Source organism: Morone saxatilis, unplaced genomic scaffold (genome assembly GCF_004916995.1).
Source record: "Morone saxatilis isolate NCDOM2014 unplaced genomic scaffold, NCSU_SB_2.0 Contig17, whole genome shotgun sequence".
NCBI classification, from domain to species: domain Eukaryota; kingdom Metazoa; phylum Chordata; class Actinopteri; family Moronidae; genus Morone; species Morone saxatilis.
The window spans coordinates 18,000,007-18,005,778 of record NW_023339729.1 but is presented as its reverse complement, the minus strand read 5'-3'; the positions used below and the strand labels follow the sequence as shown (position 1 = coordinate 18,005,778).

Below are 5,772 nucleotides of genomic sequence, written 5' to 3'. Positions count from 1 at the left end.
GACGCTGAGGTCCAACAAGACTCTGAACTGCAGAAGTGGATTCAGGACATTTTTGAACAGGGATTCCTTTCCAACGCAGACACAGGTGGGCTTAAAGAAAGCTCTATCTTTATGATGATACATTTTCTCATTTATATACCAATATGTTATCATCATGCAAACATGAATCAAACGTTATTTTATTCTTTAAGTAACGCTTTTTATTCTGTCAAATCTCAGGAATTCCACAGAGCTTTACCACCGTGGCTGGGTTGGTCAAGTTTGTCACCATGGTGATCTTCACAAGCTCAGCACAGCACGCAGCTGGAATTCTGGACAGGTGAATTATTTTGATGCTGTTTTAATGCTCTTTTGTGGAATGGATTGATGAGATTTCGCAGTTTTCTCTGAACTGGATATTATGCAGATTTTTTACCAGGTATGATGTTCACTAGGCCATAATCTTAGTCTACAGTTGCTAAATTGGTAGCTGACGCTGATGTTGTTTTTGTGGTATTTGGTCATCAACTAAAGGATTGGACATAGATTTTGATATGATGATGGCAGTAAATGAAAAGTCAGAGGATCGCCAAAGTTATCACAGTTCATCCTGATGTCAACATGAATGCTGGAACCACATTTAATGACAATCCAGCAGAACTATTAAGACATTCATTCAACACCGCAGATGTGAACTTTATGGTGGCATTAGAGGAAGATTTAGGGAACCACCAAAGTCATGTAGAGTGATCCTCTGGGAACAATACATATCTGTATAAATCCTCCATTAGCTGCTGAGATATTTCAGTGTGGACCAATGCAGTGGACCGACTGACCAACAGACTGACATATTGCTAACATGAATAAAAACAAGCAGCTTTTGGCTGGCTTGAACATAATAATTCTATCATGATCATAGTGATATGCTTCAAAAAAGTATTAATCAGACATCTGTCAATCATTCATTGCAGTATGACTATGGTGGCTGGATGCCCAACACTCCCATCTCCCTGCAACGTCCTCCACCAACCACAAAGGGGACAACAAGCGAGGCCACAATGCTGCAGACATTGCCTGCTGTCAACACAACAGTTCACGGAATGGCCGTCATGTGGCTACTCAGCAAGCAGTCCTCTGACTTCGTAAGTGACTTAATAAAAATACTATTTTGTGTAAATTAAGTTAATACAACTTCCTACAACTGCAAATTAAGTTGTCAATAGTCTACCTTTGATAAATGTTTAAATGTTAGTGGATTTTTAATGTATGATTGATCTCATCAGGTCCCTCTTGGCCATTACCCAGGGGAACATTCCAGTGAGAATATTCCCTGCAAGCTGATACAGGATTTTCAAGGAGAGCTTAAAGTGTTAAGTGCAATCATCAAAGTCAGAAACAAGAGTCTGAAAGTCCCATACACATACATGGATCCAACGGAGGTAGAAAATAGTGTGGCCATTTGAATATCAGGTGGTGTGTCCTCAGCCGTGGGCCAAATTCAGCTTCATATTAACAAAAGTGACAAAGGGAGGGAGTGCATGTTGTTAACTGATACTATAGTGGAAAGAAACTTCTGCATGTGATCATTGTATGCTGATCTGTGTGTCTTTTTATTCAGCCTAATTAATTAACTGTGGTGAAGATATACTGATAAATTATCATACATACATCTTCTTTTTTGCTCAATGAATATATAGGTCATCTAATCAAAATAAATTACTGTAAAGTGTAATGTATCTGTATGTTAGAAAAACAGGTAATTTCTGTCTAAAAAATAAAAAATGTGAAGATACTGAATTGAGAGGTTTCAGTTTAAACATTTGTATCTTTCATGAACAAAATGAATGAATTGTCTCTATTCAGCACATTCTTAAGGAAATTTGGTTCTATCTTGTCATGTTGTGTGTAATGTTTCTGCATTTAATACTTTCTCTGTGTGGCAGTTCATTTCTGATCACTACTGTTCACTCACACTGAGGTCTACTTTAAACTGAGACCACATTCACTCATCAAAATAAAGCTTTGGTTGACATAATCTTTAATTGTTAAGGTTATTATTTATCGTGAGTACTCAGCAAGAGATTTAACAAAGCAAAGCTAACACAACAGAACATAAAGACACTGAGACAGTATTACATAACCTTCAGACAGACAGAATGATAGTTCTCTTTTCTTTGAGAGTTCAACTTTGGCTTTGACCTCAACTAAGAGAAAATACTGACCATTTATATTGCATTCAGTCTGCTCTATTTATTGACATTATCAACCAGTGTTGGGTGATAATTCTCTGTGTCACATTGACTGTAAAAAGAATCAAAGACACTCAACACACAACGGACTAACTCACTGTCGGCTGCAGTCAAGTTCAGAGGGGCAGTGTAGGAGCTTGTGTGTTACAGTCGCCACCCTGTGGTGTTCAGTGGATGAGGCACTGAAGGACTCCACTCAGTGTTGTGAGATATATTTATGAGATATTCAGATTTTCCCACTGATCAACAGACCATGATTTATTTGCTACGTATAGCCCAGTTTCAGACCATATTTTTAAAGCATCATTAAGTAGCCTATCTAACAAATGGGATAAAAACCTCTAAATGTTTAATATATGTATTTTCATATATTTCACATATTTCTGTTTATAACATTTACTTGATAACAAAAAATGACAACAGGCTCTCAGCCCTCTGAACGTGACCCAAAGCCCCTAACGCTTATTCTCCAGCCCTGAGATCACCACCAGCAGGCCTATGCAAACCTTTCTGCTCCCTAGCCTTAACCCCTGGTCCTCTGCTGGAGAACCATGGGTACCGTGACCAGCGCAGAGTGCCTGTTCTCGGCTGTCTTCCCATGGCCATACCCCAACACCCAGGGGTGCGACCCCATGACACGCACACACAGTCCAGGTTCATACAGATCTCTGATAAATCCTGAACTTCATCAAATTTTTCAGCAGGCAAAGCCGATCTGCGCAGTTCCCTTCAGCATGGATTAAAAACACAGGATTGTGCACATACACCCTGGAACAATTTAGAAGCAATTGATAAAAATACTGCTGACCTAATTTTAGTGCACACGTTTTATGATTGGAAATACAACTGTGGCCCTCCAGGTCTCACCTATTCTGCTGCAATCCTTAACTGTGGGTCACTGCTGCTTCTTTTGGTTAAATCCATCCATTGCTGAATTTCAAGGAGCATCATAACCATCACTGGATAAGAGTTTACAATGCAAACAAGACATTGCTGTCCTCTAACCATTCCTACTAAGCTCAAAGGTAAAAAAGAGGGAGAGATATTTGGCTGTGTTTTTTGGAGGGGGCTTGTACCCCTAATTTATCTTAATTGATCACAAAAAACTCCCTGTAGTCCACAAATCCTGCTGATTGTGTGTGATTGATGAGTGAAAGTAATTTGTTAATTCATATGCTGTGAATGTTTGTACTACTAACTACAAGGCAAGGCCCATGGCTCAATATGGCAGCAAATCTGTAAAAGGATGTAATCATACCTCTATTTTTCCATTGTTGTGAAAAAACAAACAAGGTTGAGACATATTGGCTGTCAGTATAGATAGTAACTTTTTTGTCTTTTTCTAGCTTACATGCTTCAGTTAAGGTTCAGTTCAGCAGCTTGTGCTGATATGTGTGATGGTAGAGGATCAGCTTTTAATATTGATGTCAGAGTTACTACAGCAGCCTTGAGCTAATCTGCTATATGTGATTTTTTTTGCCTTTATGAGTGAATGCAAACCAGAATTGTCTAAATCCACCACAGTGTACCAGACATTTGTGGGCTAAAATAGTGTAAGGATCAGGTACATTTGGTGCATGTATCAGAGCTTCATTTACAGCTTGCAAATCATTTATTAGTCTCCAAACTATAGCAGGAGGGGGCTTTTATCCTTTGCTTCAGGTCTTAATAGGTACTGTAGTTATAATATAACTTTGTTGGTTTTGTTATTGCTCAATGGCATATTTCCAGTTGCAGATAAGATAATATGTTTACCTTTATTGATTTCCGTAGGAGAAATTCAAATCAGACACTGCATTGTCATCTCTGCGGTGGTAGTTTCCGCGTCCCCCGCACCGTGACGCACGTCCTCATCACCGCGTTGAAAGTTTTCACGTCCATCATCACACCCGCAGCCTCCACGCCGCATCCAGCCACCGGGAACAGTGCGCTGCAGTGATGGGAATTCCGGTTCTTTTTAATAAGCTAGACCATTTGGCTCAGCTCACCAAGGAGAGCGGCTCTTTCGGCTCCTAAGCGGCTCTTCATTTTACCGCTTATACCTTCTATAATTCAGCCAAATTTAATGCTGTTTTGACTTATGATTTGTACGTCTACACATATGTCACTTAAATGATTCAATACAGCCTTTATACTGAAGTATTCAATAGTAAAAAATGACATTTTATAATATCAATAAATTACTGTAGCCAATTGTTTTCATACCATTTACAGACCCTTGTAGCTCTCTGAAACCACCCAATGAATGCATTAAGTTGCTTGTAGAACCCCTCTGCTACACAAAGCAGATAGAAAGACCTATAAAAAACGTAAGCAGAAATCTCTAAAAAAGACAGCTGTTGACATTTTCATTTTTTTATTTAAACACACATAAATACAGGACTCAAGTAAATGTGCTTTGTCAATGCCCACCACTGACATCTGGACAAATAAAACCAACTGCATGCATGGAGCACCCGTAAGACGGAGATCATCATATCATCCTGCCTTGTATTACTTTACAATAAAAGCGGACGGGAGCCGTATACCTGTACAGGGTTTTGGAGGAGCACTCGGGACAACGTTAATATCATCGTTATTGTTTTCTTTCACTTTTTCCATACTCAAACCTTTCTGTCATATTTTTACATCTTCTCTTTTTTCATCTCCCTTGCACTCTTTCAGAATCTGTTCAATCAGTTTTTCTTCCATCTTTCAAGATATTGAACACATGAACTTTAAATCCCCAGTGAGATTCCCATTTTCTTCTTTACTTTGACTGTTTCCCATAACTTACTCTTTTATTTATAATACTATTATTAGAAGTTATTGTATATTATATTATTATTATATGTTTTTGTTTTTGTATTATTATATTTTTTTGTATTTTTGAAGTCTTATTTTTTGGGGGTATTTTTACTAAGTAAAAACTTGCTATGACCATTTTCAGCAGGGAATGCAACAAAATCGATGCCTGCGTCCATTTTCAAGAGGTCTTACACAACCCGATGCCTAGGACCATTTTTAGTAGGTCTTAAACAGACCTTTTTCACACACACACACACACACACACACAATCTTCAAATGAAGAAACAGACATCAGTCAATCAGTCCCCCCTCCCGCCGTGGAATGCCTTATTCTGAATTCACTGATATGGATTTTTTATTTTGCTGTGCACGGTCTCTTCACTCCCTCATGGAGGAGGGAAAGAAAGGTGCTTGGGACCTGGCTCAAAGGACCAAGTTGGGGGGTGAAGAATCGCGGCCAAAGAGAAAGTCTGAAAGTCAAAGCGTTTCTTTATTCAAACAATGCACAGAATCTCCCACAACCCAAAGAGTTATGGGAGAGGAGCTCCCCGAACAGAGAAAAACATCAGTCTTTAAGCACGATACAAGTTACACCCAGTATACGTCAACTGAGCCTAGCAACAGATAAGTTTTATCCAGTTATTAAGGTAGCATGGGAGAAACATCTTCTGGCCTTGACTGATGTGTGGATGTTGATGAGGCAAAACTTACATCTCTACTGACCTTTTAGGTTTCTGCAAAACAAGTACAAAATCAT

At 38.9% G+C, this 5,772-nt stretch overlaps 1 pseudogene; it reads left to right on the top strand.

Moving 5' to 3' along the window:
- Positions 1-1,997, top strand: part of LOC118326711 — a 12,400-nt pseudogene extending 10,403 nt beyond the window's left edge.
- Positions 1,998-5,772: the final 3,775 nt, after the last annotated feature.